Source organism: Macaca mulatta, chromosome 17 (genome assembly GCF_049350105.2).
Source record: "Macaca mulatta isolate MMU2019108-1 chromosome 17, T2T-MMU8v2.0, whole genome shotgun sequence".
In the NCBI taxonomy this organism is placed as follows: domain Eukaryota; kingdom Metazoa; phylum Chordata; class Mammalia; order Primates; family Cercopithecidae; genus Macaca; species Macaca mulatta.
The window spans coordinates 10,254,953-10,282,682 of NC_133422.1; the positions used below are offsets into that span (position 1 = coordinate 10,254,953).

Here is a 27,730-nt window from a genome sequence, read left to right on the forward strand (position 1 = left end):
TGACACCCTACCCGCACATCAAATGCCTTCTCTTGCAGTCCTGTTTGTTTTCTAAAAACTGAGTTCGTGTCTTTAAAGCCGGGATTTTCTCCCTGGTAGTAAGCATTGGCTAATGATTACCAGTCGACTTCTGCCTCTGAGTGCCATGTGACCTCGACACGTGACTTGGAGCCGGCTGTGGTTGTTACTTGTATTTGAATAAGAAGATCAAGCTTATTATTGCAGTAAAATCCGGTGGGACTTGTCTGTGCAACGTGATTCCCCGGGCGGGTTACACAACGCGGCGTAGAGCATCGTCTTCCAGAGACTCAGGTTGTTTCCTAAGGTAAAACAAACATGATTTTATATTTTCCAAAGTGAAAGTCCATTTTCCCCCTGGAAAATGGCTGTTGATCCTGGAAAAAGATGAAGCCCAGATTCTCCAAACCCTGTTAGTCCCTTTGGTACAGTAAGGTAGAACTACTGCCCAGCACACAGAGAAGAAAACAGATCCAGTCTCCTTTTCAAATGAAGATTTAGGATTGACGTTACCTTTTACTATTTCCCCTTCTCTCTTCCTAAAAAGTCTTCAAGATATGCTGTTATCTACCTATAAAGAATTTACACTAAAAATGACATTTTTTAAATTTAAAATTTAAATGGCATGTTCATTTTGTGATTTTTTTTCTCCTTAGAGTTCTACAACATTAAGAGTTAAATTTTTGGCCGGGCGCGGTGGCTCAAGCCTGTAATCCCAGCACTTTGGGAGGCCGAGACGGGCGGATCACGAGGTCAGGAGATCGAGACCATCCTGGCTAACACGGTGAAACCCCGTCTCTGCTAAAAAATACAAAAAACTAGCCGGGCGCGGTGGCGGGCGCCTGTAGTCCCAGCTACTCGGGAGGCTGAGGCAGGAGAATGGCGTGAACCCAGGAGGCGGAGCTTGCAGTGAGCTGAGATCCGGCCACTGCACTCCAGCCTGGGCGGCAGAGCCAGACTCCGTCTCAAAAAAGTTAAATTTTTATTCTCCACATACCCTGTAAAAGAGACAAAGTCCTTTTGTAGGTGGGAAGAGCTGGATGTCCCCTTCAGGTTGGGAGGTATGTGTGCACATATATATGCAAATATATGCAGATTTGCCCCAAGAGGGCTTTTCCACGACCAAGAAGGTGACATCTTTACCATGCATGTTTTAATCCCCCCACCCCAATGCTGAAGAAGCCCTGCTGTAATTTGCTTTCTTCTGCCTCTAAGGGTGATGACTCAATTACAGAGGCAAGACCAGGGAGGAACAATAGCTTTGGTTATCTATAATGAGCGGTCCAATAACCATCAAACCAGTGAGTTCTCTCAGCCCAAGGCTGGGGCCTCTGTGTGGAACCGCAAAGGGCACTTTTCTCTCTTTCTTTTTTTTTTTTAACTTTTATTTTAGGTTCAAGGGTACATGTGCAGGTTTGTTATCCAGGCCAACTCATGTCACGGGGGTTTGTTGTACAGATTATTTAGTCACCCAGGTACTAAGCCTAGGACCAATTAAACATTAACTCTCCATTTTCCACTCCCCTACTCCCTGGTAACCACCGTTCCGCTGTTGTCTCTAGACACCTCATATAAGTAGAGTCACATAGTATTTTTCCTTATATGACTGACTTATTTCACTTAACATAATGTGTTAAAGGTTCATCCATGTTGAAGCATGTGTCAGAATATCCTTTTTTTCTTAAGGCTGGATAATATTCTATTGTATGTAAACCACATTTTATCTATTCACCCATCCATGGACACTTGGGTTGCATCTACCTTTTGGCCATTGTGAAGGATGCTGCTGTGAACCTGGGTATACAATTATCTGCGTGAGTTCCTTTCAATTATTTCCTTTCAAGAGAAGTCATGCTTTCAATTATTTTGGATAAATATCCAGAAGTAGGATTGGTGGATATTTGGTAATTCTGTTTCATTTTTTTGAGGACCCACCATACTGCTTTCCATAGAGGCTGTGCCATTTGTTTTTTCTAGAGATGGGGTCTCCCTCTGTAGCTCAGGCTGGAGTGCAGCGGTGAAATCACAGCTCACTGTCACCTCGAACTCCCGGGCTCAAGGAATCCACCCACCTCAGCCTCTCCCCGAGTAGCTAGGGCTACAAGTGCATGCCATCACACTTGGCAAAAAAAATAAAAAATGATTTGCAGAGATGGGTCTCACCATCTTGCCCGGGCTGATCTGAAACTCCTGGACTCAAGCAATCCCACCTGAGACTCCCAAAGTGCTGGGATTATAGACATGAGCCACCATGTCCAGCTGAGGCTGTGCCATTCTAACACTCCTGGTGGCTCAGGTCTTTGTAAGAGGTGAGCCCGAAAAAGACATAAATTTTATTATTTAATTTTCTAAAGACTTGCTGATGCTGGACACGGTACCTTGTTTCTACCTTAGACTCTCCTTCTACAGAGGGAAGATGGCGGTTACTATCTCTCTCAGGAAAATAAGGAACTATGGCAAGTGTTGTTGAGATAGGCTGGGAGAAATTTAGTTCAAAATATGGTATACATCCGGGCATGGTGGCTCACGCCTATAATCCCAGCACTTTCAGAGACCAAGGCAGATGGATCACCTGAGGTCAGGAGTCCGAGACCAGCCTGGCCAATATGGTGAAACCCCATCTCTCCTAAAAAAAAAAAAAAAAAAAAAAAAAAAAAAAAAAAAGCTGTGTGTGGTGGTGCACAGCTGAGGCAGGAGAACTTGAACCCAGGAGGCAGAGGTTGCAGTGAACCGAGATCGCGCCACTGCACTCCAGCCTGGGTGACAGAGTGAGACTCCATCTCAAAAAGAAAAGAAAAAAAAAATACAGTATACCCTCATCCTAATCATCCTAAGTTTTGGGGTCAGAGACTGTGCTGTCACTTCCTCTAGCATGACTGTGTCCCTCCTTCCAATGCATAGGTCAGGGTTAGGGATGGCCATGGGGCCACTTTTGGGGGACTAAATTCTGATATCTGAATTGCTCATTAGACGTGAATGTCAAGGACCTTCTCTGAGGCAATGCTGCTTTTATAAAATACCATCCTTAGCCAGCAGACATATCTTGCCTGCGTTTCTGACTTCTGTTTCAACTCACCATCTTCCTTTTCCTTTGGTGTGGGCTACAGGTCTAGAAAGAAGAGGAACCATTGAATGTCTGTCAAAATCCAGCCAAGATTTCACTAAGAATATGCAGGCTGCATCCTTTCTATCAGTCTCCCCCTTCCCGACCTCCTGGCCAGCACTGACTCAGGATAGCAGAGGCTCTGCCAATTTCAGGGCATGCTTTTGCTCTCTGTTCACAGACACACGTTAGGCCCTGTCAAAGCAGGGGAGGCCCCACACCTCTCTCTCACGAGGCGCATAAGCAGTATTGGCATGCTGTCCTTTGGAAGGTTGCCCACAACTGTCCCTTGACCCTCTGGTACTTTGGACACGCTGGCTTTTGGGGCAGCACCTGCCAAAGTCTCTGGAGTGTCCTCCAAGGCTGACTGTGGAGAAACAGGGAAGGCGAAGGTGTTGGCGCTCAGGCTGGAACTGTGCAATGTTTTGATCAAAGTTCACAGAGTGATCACTCCAGAGTCGCTCTGCTGTGTTTTCAGTCATGCTGACAGCAGCGAAGTGGCCTCTACACAAAGGCTTCTCTTGGTGCAGGATCCGAAACAGGGCTGGAGGGGGAGAACTCCTTGGTGCCAACTTACGAGGTTTCTAAGAAAAAGATCACACCCGTATCTCCCAACAAAGGTTCAACTCTTGTTTCCGAAGCATCTGCTGCTAAATTAATTAGTCCTTAGTGGCCAGGAGAGAAGGGCCTTTGGTCATTGCAGCCATGTGGGTAATGCCCCACTGTCCCCACTCTCCCAGCCCCACCAAGGTAATGCCCTACTACCCCCACTCTCCCAACCCCACCAGGCCCCAGGGTTTGGCCTCTTGGAGGTGACTTACCCCTCTGGAGTGAGGCTGCACGAGGGGAGGGCCCCCTCTCTCTCAGTCACTCTTGTATCCCTGGCACCTGCAATCGTGCCCTGCAGAGAAGACATTCAATCAATCTTTGTAGAATGAGTGAATCCATCACTGCAATCTTCTGTCCTGGGCTGGAGAATGGGCTTGCCTTCTCTTTAGAGGATGGGAACTGATGGCCTCAATGGAAAAGAGACAGATTCTATGTTGCCCAGGCTGGTCTCGCACTCCTGGGCTCAAGTGATCCTCCCACGTTGGCCTCCCAAAGTGTTGGGATTACAGGCATGAGCCACCGTGCCTGGCCTTCTCACCTATTAAGAAAGAGATTTTGCAGTAGGTTATGGGAAATTCTAGATGGAGTAGTGGCACAGGAGCTGGGCTTGATGTGATATGAAGGAAAAAGTTCCCAGGAAGCATGATGGGAGAAATGGAGACAGCAAGTTTCAGATGTGCTCTGCCTTGATTTTATGACAACGTACAATAGAATAGGGCATGTTACAAGAAACTATAAATAATATTCCACACTTTTTTTTTTCTTTTGAGACGGAGTTTTCACTCTTGTTGCCCAGGCTGGAGTGCAGTGGCGTGATCTCGGCTCACTGCAACCTCCGCCTCCAGGGTTCAAGTGATTCTCCCGCCTCAGCCTCCCAAGTAGCTGGGATTACAGGTGCACACCACTACGCCCAGCTAATTTTTTTGTATTTTTAGTAGAGATGGGGTGTCACCATGTTGGCCAGGCTGGTCTTAAACTCCTGACCTCAGGTGATCTGCCCACCTTGGCCTCCCAAAGTGCTGGGATTACAGGCATGAGCCACCTCGCCCAGCCAAGAATATTTCACACTTATATAAAGCATGTACTAAATAACTCTAAGTAAACAGGGTCCATAACTTGTTAGTTTGAATGCAGGGTAAAAATAAAATACAAATAAATAAAACAAAATAAATAAACAGGGTATTTTGAGTTGCTAGAAAAGAAAGAAAACCCTCATTTGGAAAAACCACAGGCCTCCTTGGAAGAAGTTAAGCTGGCAGTTAGGATGCGATCAAATTGTTGTCTGTATTAACAGCTGACAGGTGCTGTGAGTAATACTCTGATCAACCCATAAACCCAAAAGCAGATCAAATGTGGGAGAGTTCGCCTTCAGCTTCCCAGCAAACTTGTCTCCTGCTTCAACCGAGTCAGACCCGGGCTGAGCCTGCAATGAAGAGCCTCAGGTCAGAGTCCAAAAAGTCATTAGGAAAAACATACGAATGGTAAAGCCACAAATGAAGATACCACCTAACTTCTCCACCTAGCGCCTCATGTAATTGTCATGCTACAGGAAAGAGCGCTTGCTTACCTCTGGCGTAAAATTTGTTGGGTGCGGTGGCTCATGCCTATGATCCCAACACTTTGGGAGCCCAAGGTGGGCAGATCATGAGGTCAAGAGATGGAGACCATCCTGGCCAACATGGTGAAACCCTGTCTCTACTAAAAATACAAACATTAGCTAGGCATGGTGGTGGGCGCCTGTAGTCCCAGCTATTTGGGAGGCTGAGGCAGAAGAATCACTTGAACCCAGGAGGTGGAAGTTGCAGTGAGCCAAGATTGTGCCACAGAGCGAGAGTCCGTCTCAAAAAAAAAAAAAAAAAAATCATGTACATATACTCAGAGAACAAGACAGGCTACTTTGATCCAAGACTATCTAGAAAAATTTCAGGCTGTGTGTAGCCCTTTTCATGGGCTCGCAGTTGATGACCACTGCAGCCTAATTGTGAAACTTACCCAGGTTCATATATTTTTGAGGGTACACAGGGTAGTGGTTCATCCAGCAAATCTAAATCCCAGTTGTTGCATTCAGTTCAATTCAAACCACACATTGAGTACCTAAATGTAAAATATTGAGCAGCGTGCTCTGAGGAATAGAAAAATGAAAAAGAGATGGCCTTGTCACTCACACGCTCAAATCATCAAGTCGTGGGGAGGCTGCCAGGCACAGGTACACAACTAACTCTAATTCAAGGCAGACAGCCCCAAGTGACACACAGAGGTATAAAAAGAAAATGCACTGGGAATGTGACGGTCTGAGGGATTCATTCCTGCAGGAGACAGGGGAGGAAATGGGAAGGGCTGCCCTCGTGCTGAGCGTGCTGAGCGCACAGGGACTGGGGGAAATCAGCTTCATGATTAGTCACTGATAGCACCTGACCTACTGGGCTTTTGAGGGCAGTTTAAAGTATTTACACTTCATTTAGGCCCAGAAAGAAAATGAGTGCTCTCCGTCCAACACTGGAGGATAAAACTCCACAGCTGGAGAGCTTGGCTGAGGTCTCAAAAAGACGGGCCAAAACCCAGGCAAGAGAAGGATCCGTGGCCTGAGCTCAGGTCCGTGCGCTGCCCGGGTTTCCACTCATCTCCGCAATCACAGACCTTTCAGGGGCTTTCCTCCACACTGCAAATGGACCTGTCCTTGAACAAACTAATGAATGCTAATGTGTTAGGAGAGGTTAATAGATTGTAGGCCTGCAAGCCCCTCGAGGCAGGTACTTGGATTTGATGGTAGAATTTCAGTGCACAGAGTGGTGAGGGAATCGTTTTAAGCAGTTTCTGTTCTCCTCTCATATGAAGGAGGCCATCTCCTTTGCTTGCATGGAGAGCTGTCTCCGAAGTGGAAAATTCTCCCAGCATGGCTGTGTCCTATGCAGCCACTAGCATAAAAGCATTCCTCCACCCCTTTAAAAAGCAGGCCAGCTGGGCACAGTGGCCTGCGCCTGCAGTCCCAGCTCCTTGAGAGGCTGAGACAGAAGAATCATTTGACTGCCCGAGTTTGAGAACTGCCTGGGCAACATAGTAAGACCCTTGTTAAAAAAAAAAAAAGTCAGGCGTACAATGTCGTTGGGGCACAGAGGCAGCCATGAAAAAATCTACAAATGAAAGCCCCCACACAGTTGGCCTAGCCCTATTCATGATCCCACTTCTTCAGCGCAAGAGACTAGCACCTTTCTCCACTGCAGTCATGGCCAAGTTTAATGAGTTAGGAGCTACTTGGGGGCCGTTTTGACACCACCAGAGCTGACAGAGATGGTCACAGCACTGAAATATGGAGAATTTGAAGAATGTAGGACAAACTGGGAGAGCGATAATGACCATGTGACAGGGTAGCTGGCTTCAGATGTGGATTCAGAGCATTTCCAGCTCAGCTTGTTCCGGATCCTCAATATTCACCAAGTAATCTGACTTGACTTGTTTCCCAAATAGGCTCCTCTACCAGAAAGAATTATTTATTCATTGAATAAATATACTGATCCCCTACTATCAGCCAGAATGATTGAATATAGTTTAGTGGGAGGGGTAGATAAAGCCATGCTGGGAGGCCTCCATGTGGTCTGTGCTGTATTGGAGGGAAGCCCAGGGTGTGATGGGGTGCGGCACAGACGTCCCATCCAGAAGGTGGGTGAGGAAAGCTGCTCCTGGGAGATGACTGAATATTGAGGAAAGAATATATTAATATTATAATTCAGGAGATGAAGTGAAAGAAGGCATCCCAGAACAAGGGATCCATGTGGATGAAAGATTTGGAGGGTGAAGCAAAATAAAATGTCTCCTGCCTTAAATGAAGACATTGAATTTCCTTTGTGTCTTGAAGGTTTGGCTGCATGAGTTGGTTATCATCCCAGGACCACATCATCCATCCTAGAACCACTAAATCTCAAAGTTGCAGCCTAGAAGAAGTAGGAAACCAATCCTTGGAATTCCAAAATGTAGCCACGACTTGCCTTCGACCCCATCTGGAATAAAAAGGTGCAGGCGGCCTGGTATAGCTGCAAAGTAGGGAGTGGCCAGTGCTCGGGCGAGAAAGGACGGCTGAGGACCAACTTCAAAAGGCCCCCTGGGCCATGCCAGCAAGTTGCCACAGGTCTCCTAAGCACAGATGTGTCTGTTTAGCAACTTGTTCATTATCAACGTGATGCAGAAGGGCCGCGTTTAAGCCAAATAGACATTGTTGAAAGTGGTGATTTGCCAACCATTCTTGACCCCCACACTTACAGAACAGTGAATCAGGAGGCAGTTGGGGGAAGATACTAGTACTAAAACCCCTGGAAATGATAGATGGCTACCCCTCACCTCATTGGCTTTCATCTAAATTAATGGAAAATGGTTTCTCACTCCCACTGTCTCTTAAAATGACGCGTTTGCTCCCTTATGCACCTAAGGTTGGAATCCCAGATGGGGAAGTGATATATCTCAGGTCGTGTTCAAGGGAGGAACTTGCTTCTCAAGTCTCAACTCCAAGATAAACATGCTGCTACTGCCATGCACTTAGCTTCCAGAAACACAGCCATGAGGAAAATGCTTCATGCAATGCGACGCCAGAGGTATAATTAAACTTCAAAAGGGTATCAATTGCATCACATTCAGGAAAAATGTAGAAAAATAAAAGCGGTACTGAAAGAAACCCTAAAACACCCCACCACCTACATTTATCTTGGGGAGAAGGAAAATAAACTGAGGTGATCTCCTGGGGCACCAGGTTTGCTCAAGTAGGGCTTCCGTGAACGTTGCACTGGAAAAGGTAGTTTTTATGAGTGTGTCTTTTCCAAATCTAATCTTTACGAAAAGACCCATCCAGGATTTCAGTTCCCATCATGCCTCCAGAGCAAAAGGGGTAACAGTTGTGAAGATAGTTTGAACCACTTAAAAATCAAGCTATGTAATAATCACATGCTAATATGATCAATGGCTTTTTTTTTTTTTTAGATCATGTTTGTTGGGAAAAGGTCAAGAGCAAGGGCTCTAGAGACAGATGACTTGTTTCAGATTGCCGCAGTCTTTTCTGCTCCCTGACCTTAGATAAACAAAACACCTAACCCTCTTGCAGCCTCAGTTTCACTGGCTGTAAAATAGAGGAGCTGTGGCAAGGCTGAAATGAGTCATTCCACAGAAAATTTGGGACTCATTGACACATACTCAATAGCCAATAAATATTAACTCTGTTGCGATGATTCCCATGGAGAGCCAGGGTTTCAGACTCGGTCTGGAACACACCAGTTTGCTTTGCAAAGACAAAGTCTGTCCCTTGGCTAAACTTTCTGCCCCTCACTTTGGCTAACACCTTCAAAAGGCATGTTTTTAAGGGCCCTTGTGAGAGGGTGCAGACGAATCAACTAGTAAAAAATCAAGAAAGTCAGTGGCACCTCGTCCACATAGGTAAGATAGCACTTGTACTATGAAATTCTATGGATTTTAACGGAAGAGTCATGCCAGGGGAGTCTCAATTTTAAAGCTATTTAAATAAAACTGTGTCAAGCAGAGAAACGACAGATATTACCATTCAAAATTCTAGAAAGCACACTTTGCCGAAACTCCAGGTTACTAAAGATTAAATCGATATTATCTTTCTAAAGACAGAAATCCTAGGGAAAATGAACAAACACACCAAAAATTAAAAAAAAAATTTAAGCCTGCTTCTTTTATGCCTGTTGCCTGTCTGTAGCTGTCCAGGCTTGTTTAACATTTAAATGCTGTTTATTTAAAAAAAAAAAAAAAAAAGCCAAATCAGGTTTCATAAACTGATCTGTGTGGCTTCTAAAATAACCCTTCAGTTTAAGAGTTTGCAGCTTGGATCCTGATCTTAAATTCTGCCACTCCAAATTATTATAATCTAGGCCAGGTGTGGTGGCTCATGCCTGTAATCCCAGCACTTTGGGAGGATGAGGTGGGCAGATCACAAGGTCAGGAGTTCGAGACCAGCTTAACCAATATGGTGAAAATCCATTTCTACTAAACATAGGAAAATTAACCGGGCGTGGTGGCACATACCTGTAATCCCAGCTTTACAGGAGGCTGAGGCAGGAGAATGGCTTGAACCTGGGAGGTGGGGGTTGCAGTGAGCCGAGATCACACCACTGTACTCCAGCCTGGGAGACAAAGCGAGACTGCGTCTCAAAGAATAAATAAATAAATAAATAAAATCTTTAAAATGTAAAGGAAGGGACAGAACCTTGTCCTTAGCTTTCTCTGGGCTCTCTTGTTTGGATGAAGTAAGACTCTATTTAATACCTTCAGAATTGGCTCTTGCCTTGAAGCAATAGACAAGTGTGTGCTGCTCTGTTCTATATATGGGAACAGTGAGTACGAATAGAAGGTTGAAGATTTGCTTTGAAGCTCAATGTTTCCAGTGCAAAGCCTCTCCCAAACACTGGAGCAGCAGGGACATGCAGCGTGACAGCTCCCGGCTTCTAACAGCTAACATATTAATTCTAGGCAGTGGCGGACTGGAGGTCAGGAATCTGATTTTCACCTTAGCACTAATGGGAATCCTGTGGGAATCCTGAGAGTGGCTGAATAAGTGCTGTAATATCACTGATAATTAATAATGGTGATAATGTCCCAGGTTTCTGGTTTTAGTGCTTTTCAGCCCCCAAAGGCTTCAAATCACTTTGCAGACCAGTTGTTTCACCCACTGTTGACCTGTAACCGACTCAGCCATGGAATATTGCCCTGTTGTCAAGAACACAGCCACATTTGGCTTGTTTAAGCATGAACTGAAGAAAGATACCCACTGAAAATGAAAGTGTAAATTGTAGGTAGGCAGGTTATAATTATCCACTTGAAATCAAGCCAAGAAATGAAGCTTAAAACCCTTTCTTTTGTGAAAAGCACCCAGGCAACTTTCTGGACTCTAAACAGACACTGGCTTTTCATCTCCTCTAACTCAGGGCTTCTTATTCTCAGTCCTGTTGGCATCTTGGGCTGAATGATTTTCCACTGTGCTGGTGGAGGGGGCTGTCCTGTGCATGGCGGGATGTTTACAGCATCCCTGGCCCTACCGGCTAGATGCCAGTAACATACACACACATACACTCTCTCCCAGTGTGACAACTGAAAATGTCTCCTGACATTGCCAAACGTCTCCTGGGGGGGCAAAGTCACCCCCAGTCAAGAACTGCTCTTCTAATTCCATATGTTTTCAAAGCAGGGGTATAGATATTAGAAGCAGCTGCCTCACCAAACCTTTTATTTCTCCAAGTTGCTTGAAAGATTCCTGGTGAAAGAGGGACATTTATCTGCCTACAGCCTTGGGGAGTCAGAGAAACTATAGTTTAGGGCTGAAATTAGCTCCTCCTTCACACATACACACACACACACACACAAAGCAATAACACAACCCTAGACTATCAAACACCGCCAATCCTCCAAAAGTCTCTCTTCCTGGCATTTAACTTCTCACAAGTGGCTGCTTGAGGTTATAACAGAATAGCACTGTGACAGCTTCAGGATCCCTGATGCCCACCTCTCAGACTTCATGGGGTCAGAGTTCCTCGCCCTTCTGGAATCTACAGCCTCTGTTAAACAGCAGATAGGTGGCTTGGATTGAAATGCCTCGAGACACCGTGATAATTCCAGCTACCACCACATCTGACCATGATCTGTCACCAGCAGCTTCTCACTCACCCCCATTACACCCACAAACCCTCCAGGAACCTCAGCTCCAGGAGCTACCCTCACCGCCTGGTCCAGGCTGGCGAATCCGGACACCTTCCACACCCAAGGGACGTGGCTTGTGAACATTTTCCACCACAGCCCATTATAAGAAACATATTCTACATCACGAGCCCCCTGTTGTTCACACATACAAAAACACATTTTTTATTTTGAACTAATTTTAGACTTGCAGAAAAGTTGCAACAATAGTCCAGGAAATTTTTATATATCCCTCATCCAGCTTCTCCTACTATTAACAACTTATGTAACCGTAGTACAATTGTCATAATCAGGAAATCAACATCGGTACGGTACTATCAACGAAGCTGAAGATACCAGCTTGCCACTGATACCCCTTTTCAGTTCCAGGGTCCTATTCAGGACCCTGCATGACATTCAACTGTCCTGTCTCTTTAGTCTCCTGTAGTCTCTTTTTCTCAGCCTTTCCTTGACTTTCATGACCTTGACACTTTTGAAGAGGTGTTTTGTCAAGTGTCCCTCCATTTTGGTTTGTATGATGTTTTTTCATGATTGGACTGAGGTTATGCATTTTTTTTTTAAGAACGTCACAGAGATGATATTGTGCACCCCCTCCAAATATATATCTTAAACAGAAGTTTCTGGAAACTACCTCTGCTATGTGAGATACATTCTGGCATTTTCTTTTTTTGTTTTGTTTTGTTTTTTAGACAGGGTCTCACTGTGTCGCCCAGGCTGGAGTGCAGTGGTGCACTCTTGGCTCATTGCAACCTCCACCTCCCGGGTTCAAGTGATTCTCCTACCTTAGCCTCCTGAGTAGCTGGGACTATAGGCAGACGCCACCATGTCCAGCTAATTTTTGTAATTTTAGTAGAGACAGGGTTTTCCATGTTGCCCAGGCTGATCTCGAACTCTTGACCTCAAGCAATCTGCCCGCCTCAGCCTCCCAAAGTGCTGGGATTACAGGGCTGAGCCACCGCACCCGGCCATATATATACATATGTATGTGTGTATGTGAGAGTGTGTGTGTATATATATGTGTGTGTGTGTGTGTGTGTATATATATATATGACAGAAGGCCAGGCACGGTGGCTCACCCCTGTAATCCCAGCACTCTGGGAGGCTGAGGCGGGTGGATCACAAGGTCAGGAGTTCAAGACCAGCCTGAGCAAGATGGTGAAACTGGTCTCTACTAAAACTACAAAAATTAGCTGTGGCAGGTGCCTGTAATCCCAGCTACTCGGTAGGCGGAGGCAGGAGAATCACTTGAACCTGGGCAGCAGAGGTTGCAGTGAGCCGAGATCATGCCATTGTACTGCAGTCTGGGCAACAGAGTGAGAATATGTCTCAAAATAAATAAATACATAAAAAGAGACAGAGTCTCATTATGTTGCCCAGGCTGGTCTCCAGCCTCCCAAAGTGCTGGGATTACAGACATGAGCCACTGTGCCCAGCCCTCTCTGACATTTTCTATTATGCTTTGAAGTGCTGGTTTCATAACCATATTGGTTCACAGCCCTCTAATGGTTTGGAAAACACTGCCCAAGGCCAGCTCTCTCCACTAGTTCTTTCTGAAATCTCACTTCTCTGTGCCTCCGTGAGCCTGCACTATCTTAGTTTTCTTCCCTCTCTGACTGGCAAGCATTCCCTGTATGCTTTTGGAATTTTTGTCCTCCCCTAGTCTGTCTGATCTTCTCTCACCACACTTACTTCCTCAGTGAACTGGGCCATCCTTTAAACTTTCCTCTCTCCCAGGTGACCCCATTTTGAAGACACTACCCCTAGACCAGTTAGCCTGTAAAGTCCAGAAGACTTTGCTTCTCCAGCCTTCATGGAGCTCTTTCTTCTAGTACTCGGTGGCAATGAAAGTCAGTGATTATAATTATGAGGTTAGTCCTGCCTTTCCAACCAAACTGGGCTCCCAGGGTCCCAGCTCATAGAAGTTGTCCTTACGGTGTTCTTATTGCATTTCGTTTTCTTTCTTTCCTTCCCTTTTCTTTCTCTCTCCCTCCCTCCCTCCTTTCCTTCCTTCCTTCCTTCCTTCCTTCCTTCCTTCCTTCCTTCCTTCCTTCCTTCCTTCCTTCCTTCCTTCCTTCCTTCCTTCCTTCCTTCCTTCCTCCCTCCCTCCTTCCCTCCCTCCCTCCCTCCTTCCCTCCCTCCTTCCCTCCTTCCTTCCTTCCTTTTTCTTCTCTCTCTCTCCTCTCCTGTGTTCTCATCTGACGCTTGCTTCTCTCACTGTGACTGCTAATATAGCTGGTCACTTTCAAGTCCACACATTCTCTCACACGCACAAGCACACACACCACACACAGACACAAGCGCTAGTATAGGGTCATTGCCTAAAGCAGAGGATGGGGAAATGTTCGCTGGGATTACAGGGGTGAGCCACTGCACCAGGCCATATACATATGTTATATATATACTCTCTTGTGTTATATATAACGCTCTTGTGTTCTCTTGGCCCAGCAGCTCCGGGAACGGTCAGCGTGGGGGGCCAGGCTGGCGGGACATTTGGGGTCCCCCATACGTGAACCTATGCCTGTTGTAAGATGTTTGGAAAGGCGTTCAAAGATGAGATCATGTTGTGTCCTTGGAAGCTGAATGAAGAACCGGCTTGCAAAGGAGAAGCGCGTGCAGTCCCGGCGCGGCCCGCTCTGCTCGGTTCTCCCGGGCGGGCCTCGGCCTGGACTGCGTGTCGCGAGGGCTCGCGGGCCCCGCATTGCTGCCTGCCACCGGCAGGTGTCTCTTTCCTGGCTTGGGAACCTATTGTGAGTTCACCAAATGGAGGCGCGAGGAGGAGGAGACGGGCAGGGGAGGGACGGCGAGAGCCGGAGCGGGCACCGCCCCCTGCCCGCCCGCGCCCCGAGCGCACGGCGGCCCAGCCACAAGGCTGCCGGTCCTCACCTTTGAAATGCCTGCAGCTGCGCGCGCTGCGGCGGGCGCGGAGAGGAGCCACCTCGTCACGTGGGGAGGAAATGCCTTGCCGGCCTCCAAACCTACTGGCTCTTGTTTCTGGGGTTTTATGGCCAGGAGAGTCGGGTCACTTCTCAAACCCAAGATCAAAGGGCAGTGCAGGACCCATCACCCTGGGAAGTTTTCTCCCCTTTCCCGTCTTTCTCCTTCTCACCTTCTCAGAAAGCATAGCGAAAGGGGTCTGGCACCCTACTGGCTTTTCCTTTTAGGGAAATTCCATTTCCTAACGTGTCCTGTTTTGAAAGAGGCCCATTTATTGGGTAATGACGGCAGCCTGTTAGGCAGAAGTCAGGCCAGGAGTAGTCACTTCTATTATTTTATTCAACGAATGCCTACTGATCATCTCCCGGGTGCCAGGCCTGTAGCGGGGGTTCAGTAGTGACCAAGGACTCAGACCCTGCCTTGGCTAACCACATCACCGAAGAAATGAGTTATCAGGCGACAAGGTGACTCCTGGTGCTCAGTACTTGAAAATACAAGACACCAGAGCGGGAAATCCTCTCTCATACCAAGAGTGCACACTTTGCCTCTCGTTAGAACAGGGGTAATGCCGGGTTTGCATTTCTTTGGACCTTTTCACTTCATTTAATAGTAACACTTGAAACTGGTGTCAAACATCCTCATACTTTCCTTCCTTTCTCATGAAACTGTTCTAGTATCTGGCTGATAGCACCGTGTCTACCTTTATGTAGCTCAGGTTTTGTTGGGTTTTTGTTGTTGTTGTTGTTTGCTTGTTCTTAATGTGCTAACATTATGTTTGGGCTTTTTTGCTTGCTTTTTGAAATAAGTTTTTAAAATTCAGAATTCCAGGAAAGACTTTCTTTTCTCACTTACTAGGTTAACAGAACACTAGCCATGTGGTTCTAACCTCTGGGGTTTTTAGGCAGCAAAAATCTCATCACATCGCCAGAGAAATAACCACAAATTCCCACGACACATTTCGGGCGGTATCACAGCTCCTGGCCTGCTTGAGGACTGTGGGAGTGAGTCACTGCTGGAGATCTGAGCTGGACGCTGCCCGGAGTCCTTCTGCACTGATATTCTGTCCCTTTTCCTGTAAGTCAAAAACACAGAGTCCTCTACAAACACTTATTTTGTTTGTCTGTTTGCTTTATAAAAACACCAGACCCCTGTTCAGTTTCCTCCGAGATCTGCGTTAGTATTAAACATTTAGTGCTATTTAATTTTAAAAAAAGGGCGGGGGGGGGGGCCGGGTGCAGTGACTCACGCCTGTAATCCCAGCACTTTAGCAGGCCCAGGTGGGTGGATTGCCTGAGCTCAGGAGTTCCCGACCAGCCTGGGCAACACGGTGAAACCCCGTTTCTACTAAAATACAAAAAACTAGCCAGGTGTGGTGGTGCGTGCCTGTAGTCCCAGCTACTCGGGAGGCTGAGGCAGGAGAAGTGCTTGAACCTGGGAAGCGGAGGTTGCAGTGAGTTGAGATTGCGCCACTGAACTCCAACCTGGGTGACACTCGGACTCACAAAAAGAAAGAAGGAAGGAAGGGAGGGAGGGAGGAAGGAAGGAGGGAGGGAGGGAGGAAGGAAGGAGGGAGGGAGGTAGGGAGGGAGGAAGGGAGGAAAAACTTCCTCCTCGTTGAAAAAACATAGCAGAATCTTGTTTATTCTTTTGTCTGTCTGTTCATACCAAGGTATGACTGACTACCTAAGTTGCCCTAGTAGTTACAATGGGATAATTCATTTCCTTTCTCAGCTGTTGAGTGCTAAAAGCATTCTCCTTGGAACAGACACAATGTCTTATCTAGAAAGATACCCAGAAAGCAACATTTATGACTATTTATAAGGGTGGTGAGCACACTGGTTATGTAGATTAAAAAAAAACTAGGTACATCCTGATCATTCTTAAGATGCCCTCAGAGTGATACATACTTCTCATGAAACCAAAATCTTCCTCCTCTAAATCTCACATAGTTCAAACCATGCTTCAGAAAACGAGCATAGTTTCTATAAATTGAATCCATGGTCACATTTAAAACATTGAAGGTGTGTTCACATAGGAAAATTACTTCAGCAGACCAAATTTTAAAACTACTTTTTAATAAGAAAGAGGTGGCCTAACCTGTGAAAATCTCATAAAATTTTAGAATAGGAAAAAGTGTTAAGTATTATCTAATTCAGAAACCAAACAGTATCCCTGACGAGTGGTTTTCTCAAATCCATGAAAGTACAACCAGTGGCAGGGACACCCCAAGGGACCCACCCTTTCCAACTCTTAGAAATGTTTTTTTTTTTTTTTTCCACAGAGCCAGAGAGTCTCAAATCTTTTTTCCTTGAGCGCCCACTCATCATTCTATCCTGGCCATGTGGGAAAAACCTCTTCCACAAAGTAGCTCCCCTACGTGTTTGAATCTCTTAGAGGCTTTCCTTTTGTAGGTTTGCAGTATGGACTCGTTTTATTCCTTAAGTTCATCAAAAATTGCTCATTGTGGCTGGGCATGGTGGCTCATGCCTGTAATCTCAGCACTTAGGGAGGCCGAGGACGTGGATCACTTGAGGTCAGGAGTTCGAGACCAGCCTGGCCAACATGATGAAACCCTGCCTCTACGAAAAATACAAAAATTAGCTGAACCTACTCGTGCACGCCTGTAATCCCAGTTACTCGGAGGCTGAGGCAGGAGAATCACTTGAACCTGGGAGGCAGAGGTTGCAGTGAGCCAGGGTCACACCACTGCACTCCAGCCTGGGCGACAGAGCAAGACACTGTCTCTAAATAAATAAATAAATAAATAAATAAATAAATAAATCCTTACTGAGGACTGGGCACCATGGCTTATGCCTGTAATCTGTAATCCTAGCACTTTGGGAAGCCGAGGCAGGCAAATCGCTTGAGCTCAGGAGTTCTAGACTAGCTTGGGCAACATAGTGAAACCCCGTCTCTACAAAAAATACAAAAAATTGGCTGGGCGTGGTGGCACATGCCTGTAGTCCCAGCTACTTACGGGGCTGAGATGGGAGAATCGCTTGAGCCCAGGAGGTCGAGGCTGCAGAGAGGTGAGATTGCACCACTGCACTCCAGCCTGGGTGACAAAGTGAGACCCTATTTCAAAACAAAACAAAAAAAAAGTTGTTTATTGTGTACCTAGGATGGCCGAAGGATGGAAGAGGAAAACAAAGCCACAGCCCTCCTGGAACATATATTCTATTGAGGAAGACAGAAAATAAACAGTTCAATAGGTACATTTATAATGTAATGTCAGGTAGTGATACACACACAGAAGGAAAGGCAGGGTAAAGAAACTGGGAATGAGACTGTTGCTTTAGGTTGGGAGGTAAGAGAGGTCCTACTGAGGACATAACATTTGGACAAAGACCTGACTTTCGGGAAAACTCTCCTGAACTGAGGGAAAGAGCCATGTCAATATCTGGGGAGAAAAAAAAAAAGGCCTTGCAATGATAAATGTTTGATGTCTGGGGAATACCAGCAAGGCCATCATGGAGACAGTGGAGAGGAAACAGTGAGGGGAAAGAGGTAGGAAGCGAGCTCTTGAGAGGGAGCCAGCAGGGTCACACTTTGAAAGCAGGGACATGACATGATTTCAAGACCCTTTCCATCTTAATTGCTGTGTTCTCTGTATATATTTAGCTAGTCAAAGTCTCTGTAAAAGGTAGTCACTCAGAATTGCCTCCAGTATTCCAGGTGGGGCCTAACTGGCAGAGAGTAAAGTAGGACCATCCCCTCCTTTATTCTGGACATTATATTTCTGTTAATACATTCTGAGGCCTCCCATTGCATTTTAGAAAGTCATTTATTGAGTTTGCTGTTTTCTTTTGCATATTGCACCTTTTTTTTTTTTTTTTTTGAGATGGAGTCTTGCTCTGTCACTCAGGCTGGAGTGTGGTGGTGCTCATCGCAACCTCTGCCTCCTAGGTTCAAGTGATTCTCCTGCCTCAGCCTCCCGAGTAGCTGGGACTACAGGCGCCTGCCACCAAGCCCGGCTAATTTTTTGTATTTTTAGTAGAGACGGGTTTCACCAAATTAGCCAGGATGGTCTTGATCTCCTCACCTCGTGATCCAACCACCTCGGCCTCCCAAAGTGCTGGGATTACAGGTGTGAGCCACCGCATGGGCGCATATTGCATTCTTAAACCATTCTTTCTATGCAGGTTTCTTCCACAACCTCGCCCTCCTGTCCCCTGGCCTAAGACCTACTGACATCAAGAAGCTTCAGGAAACCTCATCCTATAAATCAAGTGGTGGCCTACTCATAGCAAAGTCCTTACAGATACCTTTATTTATTTATTTATTTTTTTAAGAGGTGAGGCCTCACTATGTTGCCCAGGCTGCACTCAAACAAGCCTGCCGCCTCAGCCTCCCAAGTAGCTTGGACTATATATATGAGCCACTGGACCTGACTCAGATATGTTTATATATTTGCCTCATTCTGATGTCGTTTAAATATGCCATGTTCCAAACATCATGAACTTGTTCAGAGAGTTTTTAGGGGCCAGAATGTGGACTGCTATCCTATTAAACTCTATCTTATTAAACTTGACACATTGTTCCAGTCTTTTCAAATGTTTTTGGACTCTGGTCCTAGCATCTTAATATATAAGCTATTCCTCTTATCTGTGTGTCAACAGCAGATTTCACCAGCATATGACTTACAACAATATTGTACTGAGTGAGGCTTAAGCTAGAGCCCTGTGGTAAGCCTATAAAGAACCCCCTCAAAGTTGAAATGGATCCATTACCAAGACTTTTGGGAAATGATTGTTCAACCAGCTAGCTGCAAATCAATCTAATTATACCATGATCTACCCTACATCTCACCATTAGCTAATCAACAAGAACGCTATAAAAGATTTTTGTATAATGTCTTACTGAAATTTATATGCACTGCCTTGACCTTCTGCTCAATGATGCTGTCAAAGAAATTAAGTTCCACTTAAACTTTGAAGTTCATATTTTCTTTGGCGCTGCTCTTTTACTGCCTCTAGACTTTTCCTTCCATTCTGGGGCTTGCCTAGCAGCAGACACTAGCCACCCTGGAAGCATGCTTCCTTCTTTTCTACTGCAACTGTGCAGTACAGTTTTGTTTTTCTAAATGTATTATACATATAACTGATAAACTGAGTCAACTGGGATCATCTGAATCATGTTTCTTTTTGTTTGTTTTTTTTTGAGATGGAGTCTCGCTCTGTCACCCAGGCTGGAGTGCAGTGGCGTGATCTCGGCTCACTGCAAGCTTCGCCTCCCAGGTTCACAACATTCTCCTGCCTCAGTCTCCCGAGTAGCTGGGACTACAGGCACCTGCCACCACACCTAGCTAATTTTTTGTATTTTTTTAGAAGAGACGGTGAATCTCCGGACCTTATGACCCACCCACCTCAGCCTCCCAAAGTGCTGGGATTACAGGCATGAGCCACCGCGCCCGGCCTTGAATCATGTTTTAAATATACAATGAACCGCTCAATCATTCAATCAATAAAGTTATTGATCACCCCCTCCATAAGTCTAATATTTCCAAAATGAAAAAATTTTTTTAATACAAATGTAATACTTTCTCACATGAATTTTTGTTTACCTAGGCTGAATTTTCTCAAAACATACCATACCTTTAAACACAATAAGAGAATAGGGCTGCTGTAACTTACATCACCAGTAAATTCAATACCTGGCACATGATGTTCTCCTGCTTAGAAATTCCTTGACCTTAAGCCTTCAGACTCAGCAAAACTGGTAGCAGGTTTTTAAAAAAACTGGTAGTTTATGTGAAGACAAACAAAAGCAGTTTCCATCTGGATTAATTTTACATTGACCCTATATTATTTTTAAGTCATACTGTTGTTCCTTTGCAAGCAGATCATAATCTTCATGAGGCCAAGGCTCATGTGTGCCTTGCCCTTCACTCTATTCCCAGACTCAAGCACTATACCTGGCATATGTATAAAAGGTGATCAATAGGCCGGGTGCGGTGGCTCACACCTGTAATCCCAGCACTTTGGGAGGCCGAGGCTGGTGGATCACAAGGTCAGGAGTTCAACACCAGCCTGGCCAAGATGGTGAAACCCCGTCTCTACTAAAAATACAAAAAAAAAATTAGCCGGCCTTGGTGGTGGGAGCCTGTAATCCCAGCTACTTGGGAGGCTGAGACAGAGAATTGCTTGAATCCAGGAGGTGGAGGTTGCAGTGAGCCAAGATCGCGCCCCTGCACTCCAGCGTGGGCGACTGAGCGAGACTCCGTCTCAAAAAACAAAACAAACAAACAAACAAAAGGTGCTGAATAAATACGTTTTGAGCAGATAGAATGAGGAATAAATGAATATATGTGCATAAAAATGCTGCTTCATCTATTCCTAAAATACTTTCAGTTTTGTAGGGGATCAAGTGTAGATCAATGTCTTTTGGAAAAAATTGGGGGATGGGGGGCAAAATCAGCATCTCAGATGCATGATATGGTTTGGCTCTTGTCCCCATCCAAATCTCATCTCGAATTGCAATCCCTATGTGTCAGGGGAGGGACCTGGTAGGTGACTGGATAACGGGTCCAGTTTCCTTTATGGTGTGATAGTGAGTTCTCACGAGATCTGATGGTTTAAAAGTGTGGCACTTTCCCGCCAACCCCCTGACTTGCTCTCTCTCTCTCTCTCTCCCGCTACCATGTAAGACATGCCTTGCAAGCTTCCCCTTCCACCATAATTGTAAGTTTCCTGAGGCCTCCCCAGCCATGCAGAACTGTGAGTCAACTCTTTTCCTTAAAAATTACCCAGTCTCAAGTAGTTTTATTAATATATAGCATTGTGAGAATGGACTGATACAGATGATTAAATAATAGTTATATTCTTTTTTTAAAAAATAATTTCAACCTTTATTTTAGATTCAGAGGGTACATACACAGGTTTGTTACATGAGTATATTATGTGACACTGAGGTTTGGGATTCAGTTAATCCCATCACTGAGGTTGTGAGCATGGTACCTAATAGGTAGTTTTTCAGCCCTTGACTCCCTCCCTTTCTCCTCCCTCCCTTTCTCCTCTCTCCCTTTCTCCTCCCTCTAGTAGTCTCCAGTGTCTGTTGTTTCCATCTTTATGTCCATGTGTACTCAATGTTTAGCCCCCACTTATAAGTGAGAAAATGCAGGATTTGGTTTTCTGTTCCTGCATTAATTCACTTGGGCTAACAGCTTACAGCTGCATCCATGTTGCTGCAACGGACATGATTTCGTTCTTTTTTACGGCTGGGCAATATTTCATGATGTATGTGTACCACATTTCCTTTATCCAATCCATCATTGATGAACTCCTAGATTGATTCCATGGCTTTGCTATTGTGAATAGTGCTGCAGTGAACATACGAGCACATGTGTCTTTTTGGTGGAAAGATTTGTTTTCTTTTGGGTATGTGCCCAGTAATGGGACTGCTGGGTCAAATGGTAGTTCTAAGTTCTCTGAAGAATCTCCAAACTGCTTTCCACAGTGGCTGGACTAATTTATGTTCTCATCAACAATGTATAAGCATTACATTTTCTCTACAGCCTCAACAGCATCTTTTTTTTTACTTTTTAATAATAGCCATTCTGACTACAGTGAGATGGTATCTCCCTGTGGTTTTAATTTGCATTTCTCTGATGATTAGTGATGTTGAGCATTTTTTCGTGTTTGTTGGCTGCTTGTATGTCTTCTTTTGAGAAGTGTCTGTTCATGTCTTTTGCCCACTTTTTAATGGGGTTAATTATTTTTTACTCATTGAATTGTTTAAGTTCCTTATAGAGTCTGGATATTAGCCCCCTGTCAAATGCACAGTTTGCAAATATTTTCTCCCATTCTGTAGTTTGTTTACTCTGTTGATAGTTTCTTTTTCTGTGCAGAAGCTCTTTAAATAACACTAATATTCTTGAGGAACAGTTCTCTAATGACCCCTTTACACGCTTAAAAATAGTTGAGAACCCCAAAGACTTTTTGCTTATACAGGATATATCCATCAATATTTACAGTCATAGAAATTAAATCAGAAAATTATTTATCATTTAAAATAACAACAAACCCATAATATATCAACATAATTAATATTTTATGAAAGATATATTTTCCAAAACAAAAAAGTTAGTGAGAAGAGTGGCACTGTTTTACACTTTTAAATGTCCTGAACGTCTGGCTTAGTAGAAGACAGCTAGATCCTCATGTCTGTTTCTGCATTTAATCTGTGGTGATGAACACGGCATGTACCTTCTGGAAAACTCCACTGTACACTCCTAAGAGAATGACAATGAAAGTTGCAAACAGTGTCTTGGTGTTATTATGAAAATGGTTTTGATCTGTGGACCCCCTGAAAGCGTTTTGAGGACCTCAGAGTAGACACTGTTTAAATAATAAAATACATCTATTTTTGGCTTTGAATGTCAGAAAGTTCAGAGCTACATTTAGCAATCACTTCAGGCCTGGCATTATAGTCCTTTGCAGCTTTCCTCAACTGCAATCTGTTTGCGACTTGCCCTGTACTACTTTTTTTGGTGTTAACAGCTCTTGGCCATACTTCTTCTGTGTTTTTACTAGACGTTGCTTCAAATCCTTTGGAAAGCAGGTTGGGTGTTTAACAATATAGGTAATTGTGCACATATGCTTATACACATATATTTCAACACAAGTTTAAAATTATACTTTGATTTTGAGTTCAATATCCACCTAGCAAACACACCTCAACAGGATGAAAATATATATGATAGTCACATAAAAAATTAAGACACTCCTCAGATTGTCTGAATGCACTTTTTACACAAAGCCCAGAGGATAGGGGTTACATTGCAAGAAATCTACTACATGAAAAGATTGGCTGGGCACGGTGGCTCATGCCTGTAATCCCAGCACTTTGGGAAGCTGAGGTGGGTGGATCGCTTGAGGTCCTGGCCAACATGGTGAAACTTTGTCTCTACTAAAAATACAAAAATTACCCGGGCGTGGTGGCACATGCCTGTAATCCCAGCTACTGGGGAGGCTGAGGCACGAGAATCGCTTGGACCTGGGAGGCGGAGGTTGCAGTGAGCCAAGATTGTGCCACTGCACTCCAGCCTGGGCAAAAAAGCGAAACTCCATCCCTCTCCACACACACACAAAAGATTCAGCTCAGCTCTGGCAGGGCATGGTGGCTCACGCCTATAATTCTGGCACTTTGGGAGGCTGAGAAGGGCGGATCACTTGAGGTCAGGAGTTCCAGACTAGCGTGGCCAACATGGTGAAACCCCATCTCTACTAAAAATACAAAAATTAGCCGGCAGTGGTGGTGGGCGCCTGTAATCTCAGCTACTCAGGAAGCTGAGGCAGGAGAATTGCTTGAACCTGGGAGGCGGAGGTTGTGGTGAGCTGAGATCACGCCACGGCACTCCAGCCTTGCCAATAGAGCAAGACTCTGTCTCAAAACAAAACAAAACAAAACAAAGATACAGCTCCATAATAGACAATTTATCATCCCGGAAGTTAGGCAAATAATCAAAATCTCTACAGTGTTTGAACTGTTTCTCAAGCCCCCTACTTAGACATTGCCATTTTTCTATATCAGTAACTAATGTGTTGCCTATAATACACATTTGAAATGTCTGACCTCCGCTCTTCTCTCTTCTTTCCTGGAGAACTGTCCTTCGGTCATTCATGAGGATGAGTGTCCCCAGATGTACCTGTCTCAGGGAATCCTCTCCCGGGCACACCTGATTGGATCAAGCTGTGCACCTGACCCAGGCTGGACAACCAAATTCCCTTTCCCAGGAATCTGGTATTGGACTGAGGACAGCCACTCATCTTTGGCTAATCTCTTGAGGAGAGAAGATGTAGATGTGATAGTTGTTGAGGGATTATCCTCCGCCCAGCTACTCACAGAGAAGAAAGTAGATTGCAGAGACATGAAGCAGAGAAGAAAGCTGGAGAAGGTGGACTGCCTAGGTTCCTAGCAGCTTCTCGGGCTACCTTGAGGCCATCTGCCCTTGCACTTCATGAGATACCGCTGCACTCTTGTATGTCCCTTAATGCTTAAGTCAGCTCAAGTTGATTACTTCCAACCAAAAGGACTTAACTCAGACAAAGACAAAGCCAAGATGGTTATCTGTGAGGTTTTTTTCTTTATAACCAGGTCCCTTACAGCATCCTGGGGAGCACTGTAGGTCCTAAATACACATTATTCACTTTCCGAAGGCTTCCATTAGGCAAAAACATATTCTCATCCAAGGCCAACTAGACTAGGAAATGGCATTTCTTCTGGCTTTCCATCCCCAGAGGGCAAATGCACAGATGACTGCAGTTAGCAATTGACTCTGTGGGTTAGTATTTGCTGAGGGCACACACCCAGGGACTTGAATGACAGAAATCCCCAGGTGCCAGGGAGCAGACTGGCAATTATGCCTCCGATCACCTCCCTGTTCTGCCGCCCTCTAAATCAGCACTGCCCACCGCGGTGACCCTCTGTGACTGGCAGGGCGACTCATTTTTAAAGGGCCAATTTTTAACAGCTAGAAACAATAAACGTTGTGGGAGGTGAAGATGCTGGGAGAACTGATTTCTCCTTCACTGTTTTCAAAAGTCAAAAGATGCCGGGTGTAATGGCAACAGCCACAGAAAGTCAGCACAACCCCTGCCACGGAGCAGCTGTGTGATGGCGGCTTCCCCAGTCCCCCTCCCTGGGCCTCGGTTCTTACAGCTGCAAAATGAGGAGGTAGAATGAGATGCTCTTTAATATCCCTTTCATCTTCAACTTTCTACAATTTTTGTAAGCTGGAAAGATTTACACAGAACTTCATCTTGATTTTATTACTTGTAGTTCATCTTCTTGTGACAGAGCCAGCGGCACCTTGTGCATGTGAAAGTAAGTGGCTCTCTCTCTCTCTCTCTGAGATGATTTAAGAGGTGGTGAAAACCCAGAGTACCTCCTTCAGTGTTCTGCCGTAGCCAGGCCTGAAGCTCCCCTGCCCCAGAGCCAGACTTGGGATCCAGGTATCATTTATCTACGTCAAAAGGCAAACATGTACACTGTCCATTGTTTTCCCAGAACATAATAGCCTGGACTTGCCTCTGGGGTCCCCAGGAATGATACTAGGCCTGGGATCCAGCAGAGGCCAGGAAAGGTCTCTGGCACAGGGTACTGTGGCGGCAGACAGGCCTGGGCAGTAAGTAGTGTGTGCAGGGTAGCCCGTGAGTGGCAAGAAGCTCCAAGGTGGGGGACAGCCCTGAGCCAACTGCGTGCAGTAGGGAACAGGGCTGTCAGCTGCAGGCACTGCATTAAGCTTTGCTTCACTTTGCTCACCAGATCCTCGTGCTCCTCTTCAGAGCCCAGCAGGAAGAGAGTCTCTAACTATCCTCCAGGGCCCCCTCTACAATATAAGGAAAGCCTGACATTAGGCCCCAGTAAGAGTAGGAATTCCTTAGCAGCAGCCTTGGCTCTAGCTTCTGCCTTCTAGGCTGTCGTGACAAAAAGACTAGGGATAGTTGGCCATGCTGGAGAAAATGGTCATTCTGTTGTGAATGAAGCAGTTGCCTGGAACCACTGAAGCCCCTCCCCTGTGGTCCTTCCTTTGTAGGAGCTGTTGAGTAGAGCTGGCTTCCTTCTTCGCTTGGTTGGCATCCTGAGGAGCCATAGATCCACTGTCCCCATGCCCCAAAACAAGGCTTGGGTGTTGTATGGTATAGTAAGCCTTTTGGCGGCTTCAGTTTTTACCCTTAAAAAAATGGAGAAGGGATAACACAAGGAGACCCTCCCAGAGCTCCTACGGGATATTTAATTATCAATATGGCGGCTACACTAGTTTAGAAATAAATGAACTATCAGATAGCACCCTAAGGTATTATCCCACCACACGGCAAACGCCGATTTCTCTGTGCTCTATGGGAACACGTGTAGACATTTGATTTGAGAACCAGGCTTCCCACTGACTTCCTTAGCAGGCTGGGATGTCAAATCTTTCTCACTTTTGGGGAGGATTAGGGTGTCTTCTGGGTTCGTATGAGTGTGTAGATGTTAAGTGGTAGTAAAAATAGCAACTGAAGCAAAAAAAAAAAAAACATCCTTAGTGGGATCTCGAAACCGTTTAAAAAGAAACTATCGGAGGGGCCTAACAGTATCAGGTGTGTTTCATAGTTGCTGGGGAGCAGCAGCAAAGGGACATACATTCACACTAGACTAAGAATGTCCCATCATCATTACTCCTGGATACCCACATCCTTAGGCTCCAGGTTAGGCCCCTTATAAAATGTTGTGTGGGCCAGGAATCCCACGAATTCCCAGAAGAACGGGAATTTGGGGAATTGTTTTTAATCCCGTTGGGGAGTCCAGTAACTCTGCACATGGATACCAGTCTTGTTTGGGCACAGGGAATTTCCCTGAAGAGCCACAAAGAGACTTGGGTTAACCAGAGAGGACAGCTCTTCAAGTACCCACTGTGGAGGAAGTAGAGGATTTCAGAAACTCGGGCTAATGAACCCGCCTCAGGAACGTCCTGAGGGGTAAAGATCCGCTGTGTCCATGGTGAAATGTGAGCGTGAGAGAACTGTAGGGACATACATATCCACCTGCGGCAAGCCTACCTGCCTATCCTCCAAACGCGGTGTCCCTTCACTCTGCCCCAAAGCTGAACCCTTTTGTATTACGCCTCCCAAATACGAAGTTGTCCCATAGCATGAGTTTTGGAGTCTGAGGTTTGAGTCCTCATCGGCTGCAAAGAGCTGTGTGGTCATGGCCAAGTCATTTAGCCCATCCAGGTCTCAGTCTCCCCGTGTGTAAAATGGGAGTAAGGAGGGCTCAATTGTTCTAAGGATTAACTGCAACCAAGCTGGCAAAGTTTAAGCTCAGTGCCCACGTGTTAGCTGTTTATGGTGTGCCTGCTGTAGGCCAGGCCTGCCGCTGGAGACGCAGGCATTATGCTCCCTGCACATGACCCATACCCCATCTCCGCTACACGCGCCCTCGCTCAGGCGCGTGTCCCACTATGGACGCGGATAGCGATCATCCTTTCTGGCGGCAGAAGTCCCGCCCCGTTTCCTTCCCCGGGCTTCTGTTGTCCAGGCCACCTTGGCGTTATCAAGGCTACCCGATCTTTACAGCCACCTCCCTCTGCACAGGCATCCAAATAGGAAATTCCGCTCTCAAGGAACCTTCTATCCATCCACCTGCCACCAACACGAACCTGCTGTCTTGTTCTCTGGCCTCTCTCCCTCTCAGTCCCCTTTTGCGCCCTCATTTTTCTGTCTAAAATAAAACGGACCGCTGCCCTTTTTATCGGTACTAAGTTTCAGGAGCAGAATATTTGTTAAACTGAGCAGAGCACAGCGCGCTGCCCCCGGGGCTGGGGCGGGCGCACTGGCCCTTATGTAAGGCCGGGCCTTCCCGGGGAAGAGCGAAGGCTCCGGGAAGGGAAGCACC

General features: G+C 45.7%; 1 long non-coding RNA gene across 2 annotated transcripts; it reads left to right on the forward strand.

The window, feature by feature from the left end:
- The first annotated feature begins 160 nt into the window (after nt 1–160).
- Nucleotides 161–27,590, forward strand: LOC114673466 (uncharacterized). 2 transcript variants are annotated; one of them, XR_013407856.1, is made up of 3 exons: nt 161–325; nt 15,258–15,430; nt 23,958–27,590. It is a non-coding gene; the product is annotated as an uncharacterized LOC114673466 (long non-coding RNA). The 2 variants fall into 2 exon arrangements; XR_003724190.2 differs by lacking the exon at nt 23,958–27,590 and adding an exon at nt 18,499–18,885.
- Nucleotides 27,591–27,730: the final 140 nt, after the last annotated feature.